Below are 17,788 nucleotides of genomic sequence, written 5' to 3'. Positions count from 1 at the left end.
AAAGGAATAGGTCGTTAAAAGTTGACCTTTAAATAAGATGATTTATTCATCACTTTTAACTCAATTGATCTTTGGGAGTTGTCGGATTTTTGAATTTAAAATCATTTTCAAATCCCTATCTGTAGTAGGGTGACACGTATATTACTCACTTGTTCTTTATTGAACGAGGAAGCAAAACTCTTATGCTTCAAGACTAAGTTCCCTAAGGTTTTGATACGTTTCAAATGATTAATCTCTTTCAAGAGTTTTGAATAATTTAGAAAGTACCTTTGGGAATTATGTCTATTTTTAAATAAGTTTTTAGAAGTCCAAAGATATTAAATATCTAAGGTCTCATAATTATATAAGAGGGATTTAATGAATTGATAAAATCTTAAGTACAAAGTATTTCTAATTAAGGTTCAATGAATTAATAAAAACCTTAAATACAAAATATTTTGTGAATAAGGTCCAACGAATGGAGACACCTTAATCAAATAATCAAAACATGATTTGGTATCCTATAATTGCTCTTTGAATAGTTAAATCTTTATTAAATAACTTGAAATTATTTATAAACTATTCAGTATATTTTTAAATACTTTCTGGATATTTAATAATCCCTTAAATATCGCTTTATAAAATAATCAATCAAGTAAGGGTGTCCCTTAAATGAATAAACCAATATTTCTCGAAGTTTAAGTCAAAATCTCAATTATTCGCTTGATATATATATTACGCGAACGTACTTTGTTTATCGAAATAGAAATCTTTCGTGTCCGGCTCTCTCCGGAATTAAATCGTTATTAAAATATCTTCAACTCCCATTATCATATATTATATTTGAAATACGTTTCAACTTCTCATACTCGTGTAAAACGAAATTTGTTTTCGTAAACAATCGCATAATTCGTATGCATTGATATCATAGACAAGCATATATATATTTGAACTGTAAATCATGGCATCAATATCACAACAGTATATATATAGCATGGATAGTATGAGATAGGGTTTCGAAAACTTGCCTCGAGTAATCGAAGTGGTATGGTATCTGGTGTTTGGTTGGCGATCTATAAACAAGAACCAACGGTCTAAGTTAGTACGCGATTAACGTCTCGCTTTTATTAAGCAACTTTCGCAACTACTCAAGTATAACGAATCTCCGATGGTCACATTCTCAACACTTATATTCTCACTTTATAACATGGTCGAGTTTTGAAATCGATCGTTCGCTTTAGAAAGTCCATTTCGAGTTTTAAGCTCGAACGTGAGAAACGCGTGTCAAAACTAGGTTTTTATGCGTTTCTCGCTTGCGCTCTCTTTACCAAAATATTTTTATAAAATCTAAAAATTAATATTTTCTCAAAATTCTTTTTGGACAGTCTTCTCTACTATCATATCCATTTTTCATAATTTTTTCCAGAATCTCGAAATTATTTTAAGTCCTTCAAAATCACCATGCAAGTGGACTTAAGTGCAGTTGGCTAATCGCAGAAATGTTTTACACTAAAACGACCATAACTCCTAAACCGTAAATCTCCTCATGATGATCTACACATGTATAGAAACTAAAAAACAAGATCTATCTGCTCATGGCAAGTGGTTTTCAAATTTTAACAATTTTCATGGCCGAATGTCCTGCAGAAAACAGATCAAGTGCAAGAATGCCCAAACTCAATTTCTACTACTTGATCTTAACACAATCACTACCTATAACCATCATAAACACAAGTACTTCTCAAGATCCACCCACATGAACCTTATATGCTCTATATAGTACCACATACATGGATTACAACTCAACATCTCAAGTCTTTAGCAAGAACATAATCAATACAAACTCAAACAAACACAATCCTTTGGATCTTAACACTACAACAAACATAACTCTTAAATTCAACCATAAAACCTTAAAAGGTTGAAAGTTATACCTTCTTGGATACTAGGAAGGTTAGTTCTAGGATGATTGAGGCTTGGTTTGCTTAGAAAACACTTAGAAGGGCTAGATCCTTAAGAAACAAACAAAGAAACAAGTTAAAATTTCGGAGTTACCTTTCAGCACCTCATTCAAACATTTTTATAAAATTGAAAAAAACATAATTTGAGGCTGAAATTTGGTACGAAGCTTACCCATGATATAGAAAAGCTATGGTAAAAATTTCATGATATTTGAATGAGTATATTTTGAGTTATGAATTTTTCTTTCTCCCTTGCTCAGAAAATCCGAACTGCTGGAATGAAAAATGGGAGAGCTTTAAGTGAGGGAAAAGTGGTTGTTTTCTTTTGTGGCTAAAGTGTGGGAGTGTATAATGAATATATGGGATGTATGCAGCAGATTTGATAATAATTTGGCAAAGGTATGGGTTGGTTTTATTGTGTGGTGAAGTGAGAAAAGGGAGAAGTATGGCTTGTGTACTTGTTTGTCTCCCATCACTATTCAACACTATTCCACTAACTATTCTAGTTAGCTTCTAATCATCTAGTTACACTCCTAACTACTAGTTAGGACTTGGTTATGCATGGCCAACTTGCATGGGATTTAATTTCTCATTCGTTTATTTATCGTAAATACAATCGTCGTTCCATTCCGATAGTTTCCACATATAACGACTTGTTTCGTAGCAATTTCTTTTATCACTTATAATCCTATAACCAATTCCATTCCTTCTCTTGATCATAGAAATACCTTGATATATTATTTATTTCACATAGTATTCCCGGTTCTACGCCATTCTTTACGGATACGAAAACACGTAGTATAATCGTGAATCTTCGAATTCCGTCGGCTTTTACATTCACTTATTTTCCTCGATAAACAAGAATATGATCTCGGATTCTTAAAATTCCACTATTCATTTTATGATGATCCCCATACGTATTACTTAATCAGCTCAAGTTACTATTCACAGAAGTTTTAAAATATTACAAAAATCAGGGTTCTTACAGTCTCCCCCCCTTAAAAGGATTCCGTCCCGGAATCAACTCACAAATAGATGGGGGTACCTTTCTCGCAGGTGGCTCTCTAATTCCCAAGTCGACTCCTCGACCTTGGGATATCTCAACAAGACTCTGAATAGCTTGACACTCTTGTCCCTGAGTACTTGCTCTTTTCAACCAATGATTTCAACTGGTTGCTCAATGTAGGACATATCTAGTACTTACTCATGTTTCACTATATTCTTGGTATCCGCATTATACTTTCTAAACATTGGCATATGAAAAACACTACGAACCTGTTGAAGGTTTGGAGGTAAAGCCAATTCGTATGCCACGGTTCTATTTGTCACAAAATCTCAAAGGACCCATATATCGGGAACTCAACTTCCCTTTCTTTCCAAATCTCATCAGTCCTTCCCATGGTGACACTTTCAAAAATACCTGGTCACCCACTTCATACTCTCTGTCTTTTCGTGCTAAGTCGGCATATTTACGCTGTTGGTCATCCTCTGATCAACTCAACTATGTCCCTCGTTCTTTACACCAAGTCGGGACCTAGTAACTTTCTTTCACCAACTTCATCCCAGTACAAGGGTGAATGGAACCTCCGACCATACATCGCCTCATGTGGGGGCATATCTATACTCGCATGATAACTATGATTGTAGGCAAACTCTATCAAAGATAGGTGTTCATCTCAATAACCTTAAAAATCAATTACAAAATTTCTCAACATGTACTCCAATGTCTGAATGATTCACTCACTTTGTCCATCGGTTTGGGGATGGTATGCAATACTCACATTCAGTTTGGTTCATAAGCATTCATGAAAGCTCCTCAAAAAAATCTGGAGTTGAATCGGGGATCTCTGTCAGATACGATAGCTACAGAGACTCCATGTCTTATCACAATTTCCTTGATGTATAGCTCTGCTAATCTATCCACCATGTAGGTTTTCTTGATTGGAAGAAAGTATGCTGACTTGGTCAGTCGATATATAATTACTCATATTGCATCACGGTTAGCCTTAGCTCGGGGAAATCCTACCACAGAATCCATGGCTATTTGTTCCCACTTTCACATCGGAATTCCTAAGGGTTGTAGGAGTCCCCTCGGTCGCTGATGTTCCACCTTCACTCTTTAACAGGTCAAACACTTACTGACCCAATTGGCCACGTCTCTTTTCATGTTGGGTCATCAATAATATTCCTTTGGATCTCGGTACATCTTGGTACCTCCAGGATGAATTGAATATCTAGAATTATGTCCTTCGCGTAAAATTTCATCTTTTAATTCTCGAACATTCGGAATCCAAATCCGGTTCGCATACCTCATAATTCCCTTCTCATCTTTCTCATATTTGACTTCTTCTCAGTCAAAGATTCTCGCTCTTCATTCGTCTTCTCTTCCTGATAATGTCCCATCTTTTCTAACAATTCCAGTTCTAATTTGATCTCAATTAGTCCATCAGTCCCTTTACCAGTGACTTCACCTCTATCTCCATCTCCTCGAGTTCTCTCACTAGTTCCTCCGGCGTTGTCAACATCTTGAGTCTCTCTTTACTACTAAGGGCATCGGCCACCACATTGGCCTTCCCTAGGTGATATAAAATCTGACCGACATAGTCTTTCATTAACTCTAATCATCTCCTCTATCTCCTGTTGAGTTCTTTCTGAGTAAATATATACTTAAGGCTCTTATGGTCAGTGTAGATCTCACAATTTTCTCTGTATGGATATTGTCTCCAATTTTTCAAAGCAAAACTATTACTGCTAATTCTAATTCATGAGTAGGGTATCTTACTTCATATTCCTTCAGCTGCCGTGAGGCATAAGCAACCATTTTCCCATGCCACATGAGCATGCATCATAATCCTTTATGTGACGCATCACTATAGATCACAAAATCACCCTTTCCATCGGGCAATGCCAGCACGAGGGCTGATACCAAACTTCTTTTCAATTCCTGAAAACTTTCCTCACATTTTTCATTCCACACAACCTTTTCCGTTTTGCAAGTAGGCCTAATCAAAGGTCCTGATATCTTAGCAAAATCCCGTACGAACCTCTCATAAAACTGGTTAATTCCCAAAAAGTTCCTACTTCCGTAGGTGTGGTTATTCTTTCTCATTGGAATACTGCCTCAACATTGGTAGGGTCAACTAACACTCCTTCACTGCTCATCAATTGTCCTAAGATCTGAACTTCATTTTGCCAGAATTTGTACCTTGAGAATTTGGCAAACAACTTTTCTCTTCTCAATGCTTCTACCACTATCCTCAGATATTCCGCATGTTCTTCTTCCGTTTTAGAATAGACTAAAATATTATCAATAAAAAAATAATGACGCACACGTCCAAATACTTTTTAAACACTCGATTCACAAAGTCCATGAAAGCTACTGGGGCATTCTTTAGCCCGAACGACGTCACCAAGAACTCATAATGTCCATACCTCGTGCGAAATACGGTATTTGTCCCATGTTTTAATCTTCAGTTAGTGATATCCCATTCTTAGATCGATTTTCAAAAAGTGTACCACTCCTTCAAGTTGGTCAAACGAATCGTCAATTCTAGAGAGAGGGTATCTGTTCTTAATAGTCAGCTTATTCAGTTCCCTATACTATGTGAACAATCGCATACTACCGTCCTTCTTTTTGACAAACAACATTGGTGTGCCTCATGGTGACACATTAGGTCTCATCATTCCTTTATTCAACAGTTCTTGCAACTGTGAAGTCAATTCTTTCATTTCAACCGGGGCTAGCCTATATGGGGCTTTTTGAAACTGATGCCATTCCTGATGCTAATTCGATAGCGAACTCTATCTCTCGGTCAGGTGATAATCCTGAAAGGTCTTTGGAAAACACATCCTCAAACTCGTGAACAACTGGTATGTCACATACATCGGGGCTTCTCTCTTGGTACCCGCCACGTATGCTAAATACGCTTTGCTATCTTTCCTCAATAATTTCTTCGCTTGAGCAATATTCAAAAATTTCTGGGTCTGACGCTGACCCTTAATCACAATTTTCTTGCCGTTCGGCATTCGGATTTTAACTTTCTTTCCTTTATAATCAATCTGAGCACCATTGCTCGATAACCAATCCATTTTTAAGACCACACCAAATTCTCTCAGTCTGAAAGGAATTAAGTCCAACTTAAAGTCCTTCCCTCCTAGTTCCCACTTGCAGATTAGATGAATTTCATTAATTGGAACAACCTCTCGATTCACTATTTTTATTCGCAATAATTCTCGCGTTGGAATCACATTAAGTTTTAACTTGGCCAAAAATCTCGCGATATAAAATACTTAGTTGCTTCAGAATTAAACAGAATATTTGCAGTAAACAAATTGAGTAAAAGGTTACCTGCTATCACGCCCTAGCTGGGTTGGGGCAGTTGCTAGAATAATGTCCTGGTTGGTTGCAATTAAAGCACCTCAGTAGCTCTTTTCCCACATTACATACCTCGGGATGTTTCTCCCCACATGACTTATGATCTGGTAGGGGTGACCGAAACTGGTTATGAAACGTAGTCCAATATTGACCACCTCCCTGGGTGATACTCTTGCTTACCGGTTCGCTAAAGCTATTTCCGCCAGCTACGGTAGTGGCGAACCTGGTACCCACTGTGGGTTGGGACACCACTCCCCTCTCAGTCCTAATCGGAAACTTCTGTTTATCGCTCTGCCGCCTTGGCTTCCGAACTCCTCTTCTTGCTCTCTTCCTCTTTTTGACTTTGCTCGCTCTCTGCCTCTACAATCGAGGCCTTTTTGCACATAGTCTGTTATCTCAAGTAATGACACTCGATCCTGAATCCATTGTTTCAGCCCTTGCTGAAATCTCCGCACCTTTTTCTCTTTCGTGTTCACAAACTCCGGCACGAATCTCGACAGTTCAATAAATTTGGCTTTGTACACAGCCACTGACATCTTATCTTACTTAATCTCTAGAAACTTCAACTCCATCTGAGCCTCCATAAACCTGGGAAATACTTTTCCCCATGTGATAATCACATCAGTCTCCAGGGTTCCTTTAGGTTCCCACTAATAATTTGCTTCACCTTTTAACACATAACTGGTGAACACAGTCTTTTGCGTCTCTTCTATGGGCACTATCTCAAAGCTCTTTTCCATTTCTTTCAGCCAAGCTCTGGACTTAATAGGTTAGCAGTCCCTTGAAATTTCTGGGGGTTTTAACCACTTAAAGGCCTTAAAGACATTAGTAACTGGAACATGATCCACCTGGGTTGAGGGTGACAATTTAAATTCTCTCGAAGAAGATTCATAATTTGGTCCATGGGGTTTCCTCTCTGGCCTTCCCCCTCGTTAGTATCCATAGTTTCTTCTTCATTGTAATCCTCTAAGCCGAATTCATTATATTCGACTTCCTCGTGTTCTTGGTTATTTTGGTTTACCAATTCAGCAGGGTTTGCTCTAGTTTCCCAATATGTCGGGGTGGCATCGTTATGCTATTATAAAAGATCACCAATATAACATTATTCGCGTCTCTACTCATTATTTTAAAGTCACTTAATAACTCACTTTGTCACAAATACATTCTTCATTCCTCTTTAGTTACTCGCAACGTTGTGCCCACGCACCTGATTTGATGCGTTAACAAAAGACGACATCCTGCCGAGAATATACACGTAGCTCCTAGTGACATCCCACTCTTGGAATTCTGCGTCAGACTTATTGGTCTTCTCCTCCAGTAGTTCGGAGCTTGCTGCGTTGATTGCAGGAGCATGAAACTTTTCAGAAATTATTCTGTCGATTCTCGCTTTCCGTGTCGAACCATAATGGCTTAACGGACGAAATGATTTCGTATTATCGCATAGCATTCTCATCTTGGGACACGCTAAAATCTTCCTTATAGGACATAGATTCCTCAATGGTATAGCGAATACCCTTCTTGGTAGAATCGCTGTTCGTCATGTATTGAACCCTTATTATCGGAACAATACTTTCAACCAATTCAGGTAACGTAATAACCTTAATAGTAAAAGAATTAAGCATCTTGATTCTTGCCTAATATGTCTCCTCAAGGACACTCTATAAAGAGCTATGAGTGGCAAGACTCGGGTTTTCCAATCAACCTATGGTATTGGGGTATCGTCTTCATCCCGCTTTCTCCGGAGACTTAGCTCCACTTCTATATCAACATTATAAAAAAAATCATGTACAATTTTCTCCTTTCCTCATTATGTCGATCTTAAACGATTCCATCAATTTCCGTATAACACTTCACATAAACACTTCAACATAACTCCTGGTAGTCCATCAACAAACTCTATTGGCTCAACCAATGGACTCTCTTTCGCATATAACTCTTAGCAATCTTTTCTCTGAGTGCTACAACTCATTCTCTTCCCTTAATGTTGGCTTTTCAATCGACTGTTAATAACTCAACCAATGCCTCAACTCTTAAGGCTAAGGTCCCCTTGGGTACTACCGTCGCGACTACTCCATAGTAATCCGACTACGAACTCGATGAGAGTTCTTTTTAACTTTTAGATCCTCAGTCTACCCATTTTACTCTTACTGTTTCCAGGACTTATAACCTTTGGCTCTGATACCATTTCTGTAACACCCCCAAATCCAAGGTTGTGAATTCGGGTCGTTACGATCACTTATTAATTAAATAATTCTCTTTTCACAATATTACTCGACCTTTTATTCAAACTCACATACACACAGGTTATACGCTTGGAAACATTATCAAATAAATCATTTCCACTTATCTACCTGACGGGGCTGGCGCACAAAAAGCCTACGGAACTCACGAGCGTTCCTTACCCGCCTACGGACAGCAGTCCTGGTCTGATCCATGCTGGTAGTCTGTTGTGATATGATATATAAAAGCAAGGGTGAGCATTAAAGCTCAGCAAGGTATATATCCCCATAATTAAGTATGTAAGGATAAATAAAACCAATAATTATACTTTGTATCTCCAAAGCGTTCTGAAAGTTTATATGCTTATCAAATTTATAATGTTCTCAAAGTCAACTACAATAGTATATCCACTGAATACTTGTATTCATCTCTTTCTCAAAATCATTTTATACTCGTACTCATTTTATTTCAAAATCTCAAGATGTTACTCGAACCAAGATTCTCAAATGGGTGTGATATATATTCATCAACATCCCAATTTAAAACTCAGCCTTATTGGCAGATTTCTCAAATGGATTTGATATATAATCATCAACATCCTTATTTAAACTCAGCCTTATCGGCAGATTTCTCAAATGGATTTGATATATAATCATCAACATCCTTATTTAAACTCAGCCTTATCAGCAGATTTCTCAAATGGATTTGATATATATTCATCAATATCCTTGTTTAAAACTCAGCCTTATCGGCTATCTGTTGTATATTTCACAACAGTTTTTCCAAAATGGAAGAAAGGGACTATACTGGAATAAACCACGTATCGGTGATCAGCCGAATACGAAATTTTCTCTACTAGTAGAAGGAATACAAACCTAGCCGCCTTTGGGCTCATCAAGACACTACACGGTGGTTGCCCATTGCCATGCAAGTCCGAAAGTCAATGGTCACATAGACCATATAACCATACAATGCGCCACTCCGCGCTTGCATAATGCGCCACTCCGCGCCTGGTCACTGCCTGATACCACTCCGTACCGGGCAGGCCACATTCCAGTCCCAAAATAATTATATCTTTTGCTCAAAATCCTTTTTCAAAGGAATAGGTCGTTAAAAGTTGACCTTTAAATAAGATGATTTATTCATCACTTTTAACTCAATTGATCTTTGGGAGTTGTCGGATTTTTGAATTTAAAATCATTTTCAAATCCCTATCTGTAGTAGGGTGACACGTATATTACTCACTTGTTCTTTATTGAACGAGGAAGCAAAACTCTTATGCTTCAAGACTAAGTTCCCTAAGGTTTTGATACGTTTCAAATGATTAATCTCTTTCAAGAGTTTTGAATAATTTAGAAAGTACCTTTGGGAATTATGTCTATTTTTAAATAAGTTTTTAGAAGTCCAAAGATATTAAATATCTAAGGTCTCATAATTATATAAGAGGGATTTAATGAATTGATAAAATCTTAAGTACAAAGTATTTCTAATTAAGGTTCAATGAATTAATAAAAACCTTAAATACAAAATATTTTGTGAATAAGGTCCAACGAATGGAGACACCTTAATCAAATAATCAAAACATGATTTGGTATCCTATAATTGCTCTTTGAATAGTTAAATCTTTATTAAATAACTTGAAATTATTTATAAACTATTCAGTATATTTTTAAATACTTTCTGGATATTTAATAATCCCTTAAATATCGCTTTATAAAATAATCAATCAAGTAAGGGTGTCCCTTAAATGAATAAACCAATATTTCTCGAAGTTTAAGTCAAAATCTCAATTATTCGCTTGATATATATATTACGCGAACGTACTTTGTTTATCGAAATAGAAATCTTTCGTGTCCGGCTCTCTCCGGAATTAAATCGTTATTAAAATATCTTCAACTCCCATTATCATATATTATATTTGAAATACGTTTCAACTTCTCATACTCGTGTAAAACGAAATTTGTTTTCGTAAACAATCGCATAATTCGTATGCATTGATATCATAGACAAGCATATATATATTTGAACTGTAAATCATGGCATCAATATCACAACAGTATATATATAGCATGGATAGTATGAGATAGGGTTTCGAAAACTTGCCTCGAGTAATCGAAGTGGTATGGTATCTGGTGTTTGGTTGGCGATCTATAAACAAGAACCAACGGTCTAAGTTAGTACGCGATTAACGTCTCGCTTTTATTAAGCAACTTTCGCAACTACTCAAGTATAACGAATCTCCGATGGTCACATTCTCAACACTTATATTCTCACTTTATAACATGGTCGAGTTTTGAAATCGATCGTTCGCTTTAGAAAGTCCATTTCGAGTTTTAAGCTCGAACGTGAGAAAACGCGTGTCAAAACTAGGTTTTTATGCGTTTCTCGCTTGCGCTCTCTTTACCAAAATATTTTTATAAAATCTAAAAATTAATATTTTCTCAAAATTCTTTTTGGAAAGTCTTCTCTACTATCATATCCATTTTTCATAATTTTTCCAGAATCTCGAAATTATTTTAAGTCCTTCAAAATCACCATGCAAGTGGACTTAAGTGCAGTTGGCTAATCGCAGAAATGTTTTACACTAAAACGACCATAACTCCTAAACCGTAAATCTCCTCATGATGATCTACACATGTATAGAAACTAAAAAACAAGATCTATCTGCTCATGGCCAGTGGTTTTCAAATTTTAACAATTTTCATGGCCGAATGTCCTGCAGAAAACAGATCAAGTGCAAGAATGCCCAAACTCAATTTCTACTACTTGATCTTAACACAATCACTACCTATAACCATCATAAACACAAGTACTTCTCAAGATCCACCCACATGAACCTTATATGCTCTATATAGTACCACATACATGGATTACAACTCAACATCTCAAGTCTTTAGCAAGAACATAATCAATACAAACTCAAACAAACACAATCCTTTGGATCTTAACACTACAACAAACATAACTCTTAAATTCAACCATAAAACCTTAAAAGGTTGAAAGTTATACCTTCTTGGATACTAGGAAGGTTAGTTCTAGGATGATTGAGGCTTGGTTTGCTTAGAAAACACTTAGAAGGGCTAGATCCTTAAGAAACAAAACAAAGAAACAAGTTAAAATTTCGGAGTTACCTTTCAGCACCTCATTCAAACATTTTTATAAAATTGAAAAAAAATAATTTGAGGCTGAAATTTGGTACGAAGCTTACCCATGATATAGAAAAGCTATGGTAAAAATTTCATGATATTTGAATGAGTATATTTTGAGTTATGAATTTTTCTTTCTCCCTTGCTCAGAAAATCCGAACTGCTGGAATGAAAAATGGGAGAGCTTTAAGTGAGGGAAAAGTGGTTGTTTTCTTTTGTGGCTAAAGTGTGGGAGTGTATAATGAATATATGGGATGTATGCAGCAGATTTGATAATAATTTGGCAAAGGTATGGGTTGGTTTTATTGTGTGGTGAAGTGAGAAAAGGGAGAAGTATGGCTTGTGTACTTGTTTGTCTCCCATCACTATTCAACACTATTCCACTAACTATTCTAGTTAGCTTCTAATCATCTAGTTACACTCCTAACTACTAGTTAGGACTTGGTTATGCATGGCCAACTTGCATGGGATTTAATTTCTCATTCGTTTATTTATCGTAAATACAATCGTCGTTCCATTCCGATAGTTTCCACGTATAACGACTTGTTTCGTAGCAATTTCTTTTATCACTTATAATCCTATAACCAATTCCATTCCTTCTCTTGATCATAGAAATACCTTGATATATTATTTATTTCACATAGTATTCCCGGTTCTACGCCATTCTTTACGGATACGAAAACACGTAGTATAATCGTGAATCTTCGAATTCCGTCGGCTTTTACATTCACTTATTTTCCTCGATAAACAAGAATATGATCTCGGATTCTTAAAATTCCACTATTCATTTTATGATGATCCCCATACGTATTACTTAATCAGCTCAAGTTACTATTCACAGAAGTTTTAAAATATTACAAAAATCAGGGTTCTTACAATAGTGATCTCTCAATAAATTCTTTTACTTCTGTATGAAGGACTAAGCTTTCGAAGATAGAAGCAGCTGAAAAAGGAGTAGTAAAGTTGTGGTGGTATGCGGAATGGAAACACATTCGTGATACTAAGGTTGACGAGGTTATTAAAAGGTTATAGAACGCTAACGAGCAAAAGTATAACCAGTATAATATTAGGAACGGAAGGTAGTAGCGATTACGAACTGGAAAAGAATGGGTATTGAGAAGTAAAAGTTCTAATGCTAAAAGCTATAATGAGAGTCTGTGCAATAGACTTGAAAGAAATTGGAATGATCATTTAACACGGATTGAGTTTTCTTACGACAATAGATCTTATGTCATTATCGAGTTGTCGCCTTATGAGATCCTTGAGGGAAGACAATGTCGATCTCCCTTATGTTAGGATGAAGTTGTAGAGCGCAAGATGCTCGGACCCGCAGTAGTCCAAAGGACCAAGGATATAATAGATCTAATCAGAGGACGGCTGGTAGTAACCCAAGATGGACATAAGAAGTATGTTGATTTGACACGAAAGGACAAAGAATAGGAAGTAGGGGACCTAGTGTTGTTAAAGGTATCCCCTTGGAAACCCTTGGACAGGATTGATGAGATTCGAAAAGAAAGGAAAGCTAAGTCCACAATTTGTCGGACCCTTGGATATATTAAGAAGTATTGGGAAGTTAGCATTTGAGCTAGCCTTACCCCAGAACATGTAGCAAGTCATAACGTATTTCACGTATCAATGTTAAGGAAGTGTAATTCGGATGCCAGATAAAAAGGGGCATATGAGCGCATAGACATGCAACCAGACGTAACCTATATGGAGCAACCAGGAAGGATTATAGATTGAAAAAGGAACAAGTACTTAGGAGAAGGGTTATCAAACTATTCAGAGTTTGATGGAAGAACCACAATGTGGGAAAATTTACTTGAGAGTTAGAAAGTGTAATGCTAAGAAAGTATCCCTATTCATTTTCTATCTGATTCCGGGACGGAATCCTTTTAAGGAGGGGAGACTGTAATAACCCCAATTTTTGGAATTTTTGAAACCCTTATGAATAGCGATTTTGCTGATTATGCTGAATAAGAAAACTTTTCATGCCACACTATGTAGGAGTTCTGTTATTAATATTCTGAGATTTTATTAGTACTCTATATGGTATATAAGTGTATGTAAAGATCGTCAGAATCCAATTCCGAACACTTTGATTTTTCCCAGAAATCCACCAGATACAGAAAGAAGTGAGTATAAAGTAACAGGATAAATAGGATTTAAATTCAAGGATTTTAAGAGGGGATCATAAAAAGGAATATAAAATATTGAGGAAGGTTTAGGGGAACCCAAGTGATAAGATCCCGGATATGATTCCTCAAACGATAAACGAGAACGAAAGTTAAGCGAACCGTATAACAGATCAGCGGTCATTAGGCAAGCAATTAGGAGTTAATCAAGGAGGTTAGGGATGATGATGTCATCAAACCAACAAGAAGAAGACAAGTGTAACAAGATGACCTAAGCTTGATGACCTAAGCATGACAAGTGGGAAGGATTGGTTGGTTGATTGTGAGCCACACATTTTTCACCATGGTAAAAATTTAATTTAATTCCAAGACAAAAGGAAGCAACCAACCAACAAATATCATAACACAAATACAAATTGAAAGTTGACTTTCCCATTTCAAGAAGAAAGTTCTCGGCTAAAACAAACCCAGCAATTTCAAACTGACATATCTCCTTCAATACCCACTCAAATGTTGTGTTCTATAGCTCGTTGGAAAGGTATTGAGATGGCCTACAACTCTTGTTCACAACTCTCTTCCAAATAAGCACGATAAGACCCTCATTTTTACAGTTCTTTAAATCGGACTTTTAGAAACTTCAAAGCCTAACTTTGTGTTCTTGATTTCTTTGGAAAGATCAAGCTTGTAGGAGGCTCCATAAAGCTTCCTAGTAACTTTCCACCCTCCAATAAAGGTATAAATCTTCACACCCTTTAGTAATAAGTTTGAATGTTGAAGTTTGGAGATGGTTTGGATGGATGGGTAGTAATTTGAATGATAAGCATGATTCGAGCTTAATTATTAAGTAGTTTAGTTGAATTTGGAGATGTTATAATATATGATTGGATTGAGATCCTTGAGCTTATTATGACTGAAATCAGTAGCATATCTTGAGTTGTTGTTGATTGGTAGTTGGATTGATATGATTTGGAATGGTAAAAAATTTGGAAATCGCGTAAACATAGCCGTCGTAATGTCCGATTTACTTTAGACTGCTTTTGTTCATAACATTAGGACCCGAGAACTCCCTGCTAGGTTTTTACCATTTCCATATTTAGATAGTTCATGTTACGAGCTTCGTTTTGATATGTGGTTCGTTTGATTCCGATGTACGGTTTAGGAGAAACGGCCGTTTTAAGTAACGACGTTTCGCGAACGAAACATTACCCCTCGCCTTCCTTTGAAACATAGGTTAAAGACCTTAAAGGACTAATTGGAGTATGAAACATTTATGTAAAGTGTAATAGGCAGTTGGTAAGACACTCGCGAAGGAATTGCCTTAAAACTCGTAATGGTTAATTTATTAAAAATGGTGGAGCCGAGGGTACTCGAGCGACTTAAGAGAATCAGTAAGCGCAAAGCGAGCGTTAGAGTCTAATTTGGTTAAAGTATAGATTTACAAGTGACTTCGGTTTAATTCCAACTTATATGTTGTTTATAGATTACCAGACTCGTCCCGAGCCATTTGTAACCCCAGTCACTCAGGCAAGTTTTCTACCCGTTATACTGTTGTTGTGATGTATATGTGTATATGCATGATCTTGTGATAAATGCATATTTGTTATTAGCAAATTCTTGCGATATATTGTAGCATGTGATATGGTATATATGCATGCCTGTTTCGTATTATTGATTTATATATCTGTTGGTTCAAATGCTTATTCGTTACATAATACCTATGCTAGAGATAAGCGGTATTTGTGTATACCCTTAGTATAGGGGATCAAAAGGTGAACTTTTTCTAAAACCGGGAGGCGAGGCTCCCGAGTATAATATATATTTATATATATATATATATATTGATATAGTTTTTAAAACTATTAATCGAATAAGGTTTATTCGATAACTTTATTTTATTTAATGAATATTATTACGAATATTCATTCGAGGGCTTATGACTCCTTTATTTTATTAAATGAATATTATTTTGAATATTCATTTGAGGGCTTATGACTTCTTTATTTTATTAAATGAATATTATTTTGAATATTCATTCGAGGGCTTATGACTTCTTTATTTTATTAAATGAATATTATTTTGAGTATTCATTCGAGGACTTATGACTCCTTTTATTTTATTATTTGAATATTCATTCGAGGGCTTATGACTCCTTTATATTATTTATTGAATATTATTTGAATATTCATTCGAGGGCTTATGACTCAGTTTATATTATTTAATGAATATTATTTGAATATTCATTTGAGGATCTATGACTCCGATTATTTGCTGAGATATATTCTTTATTTTATTAAAGAATAAGGTGTCGATAATCAAACTTATCTTTGATTATTCAAATAAAGATAGTACTTTCGTATAAGTATATCTTTGGTTATTTAATACTCATTTCAAGTATAAGTTTTAAAACTTCTACTTCAATTATTTTTATAAAGATTATTCTTTATGGAAATATTATTTAAATAATAATATTCAGATATTTTCTAATATATTGGGACTGATTTATTTCATTAAATCAGCATTACTCCAAACACTCTTTAAAGTGTTTTCGAGTCTTCAAAATGATTTTTAAAAGTTAGAGCGGATCCCAAAACTCATTTTTATATTTAAGATCTTCCTTTTAAAGGGGATTTAAATACTCGTTCAAAACTTGAGGGATCCGGCTCAGTGGTGTATTTTACATTCGCAACGAGGTTGCTGTTTTGAGAAAACATCTTGATTACTTGCCCATCGTTCGGGAAGTAAGTTCATCTATTTGAGTCGGCATAAGCAACATGGGCTCAGTGGGCGTCCATAAAAGTGTAAGTGGCTCAGTGGGAGTCCATCAAATGCGTAAGTGGCTGAGTGGCAGTCCAGCATAAGGTCCTATTACGGCCAGGGTGATGACCAGTGGGGAATTCGTCCATCTACTAGAAAAGGTTACTTATTGGTATCTTTGCCTGATCAGCAAGATATCAGGTTTATGCCAAGGTTTTCTCCTTTCCAAATTCATTGGATATTGTAACTCTGTTTATAATTTTCATAACAGAGGTTTTCAAGGAGTGTATGAAATGTATATATATAGGTGTATATATATATCGGGATTTAATGAAGTATCTCGTAACTTCATTATTTATAATGATATTCAAAGATTGAATCTATTCAAATCTTGTCTTGTAGTCACATCTATGTGATGAACTTTTGAACTGATTATAACTTGAACGGTGGTAGTTCAAGTAATATTTGGAAAAGATATAAGTATATTGCGGTATCTTGTAACTTTATATTTTTAACTTATATCTAGTTAATGATTATCTTATGCATATCAAAGATTTTCAGAAAAACGTTGAGACAAGGGTAGATATATGAGATCACCTTACAACGATATTTTTATACAGTTATAAACTGGAACTCTGTGTATATTATGCATCGAAGAGGACTTCCAAGATTTTGAAAAGTATATATGTATATATACTGAATATTTTGCGACTTCATCGCATTAAGATATCAAACTTGGTTCATTTCTTTTGACCAAGACTTTCATGAGTACTATGAGAAGGCTCATATATTGTTAATCATTATACATATTATTTTGGTGGGCTTGCTGCTCACCCTTGCTTTCTTCTTTCATCACACAACAACAGATAGAAAAGATGAACAGGACCAAGCTCCCGATTCGCAAGCGGTTAGAAAACGTTTCGCAGTCTTCTGGAAGCGTTGATGCCGCCGTAGCTGAGGTAGGAGCTACCAATAGGCTAGGTTTTCAACTATTTATGAACCAGACTTATGTATAATATGAATTGTAATAATGGCAAGGAATATGTAAATTTATTCAGAACCTTTTTAAGGTGTAACGGTTTATAATTGTGGAATATAAGGACTTGTGTTATTTTTGAGTGTTCATCTCTGAGACTATAACTTGTGGTGTGTGTGTTTATTGTGGGGTCACAGTACAGAGTAGTTGATTATTTATTAAGATTGGGTGTTATTAAGGGA

The 17,788-nt window shown here is 35.8% G+C and overlaps 2 long non-coding RNA genes across 2 annotated transcripts; both read right to left on the bottom strand.

Annotated features, from left to right (window-relative positions):
• Window positions 1–765: 765 nt before the first annotated feature.
• On the bottom strand, window positions 766–2,263 carry LOC141676854 (uncharacterized). The gene is made up of 3 exons (XR_012557184.1): window positions 2,113–2,263; window positions 1,914–1,991; window positions 766–1,052 (listed from the first exon to the last, which is right to left on the bottom strand). It is a non-coding gene; the product is annotated as an uncharacterized LOC141676854 (long non-coding RNA).
• An 8,133-nt stretch (window positions 2,264–10,396) lies between these two features.
• On the bottom strand, window positions 10,397–11,902 carry LOC141676678 (uncharacterized). Its single transcript, XR_012557111.1, has 3 exons — window positions 11,744–11,902; window positions 11,545–11,622; window positions 10,397–10,683 (listed from the first exon to the last, which is right to left on the bottom strand). It is a non-coding gene; the product is annotated as an uncharacterized LOC141676678 (long non-coding RNA).
• Window positions 11,903–17,788: the final 5,886 nt, after the last annotated feature.

This window comes from Apium graveolens, chromosome 8 (genome assembly GCF_009905375.1).
Source record: "Apium graveolens cultivar Ventura chromosome 8, ASM990537v1, whole genome shotgun sequence".
Classification (NCBI taxonomy): domain Eukaryota; kingdom Viridiplantae; phylum Streptophyta; class Magnoliopsida; order Apiales; family Apiaceae; genus Apium; species Apium graveolens.
This window is presented reverse-complemented; position numbering and strand designations above follow the sequence as displayed.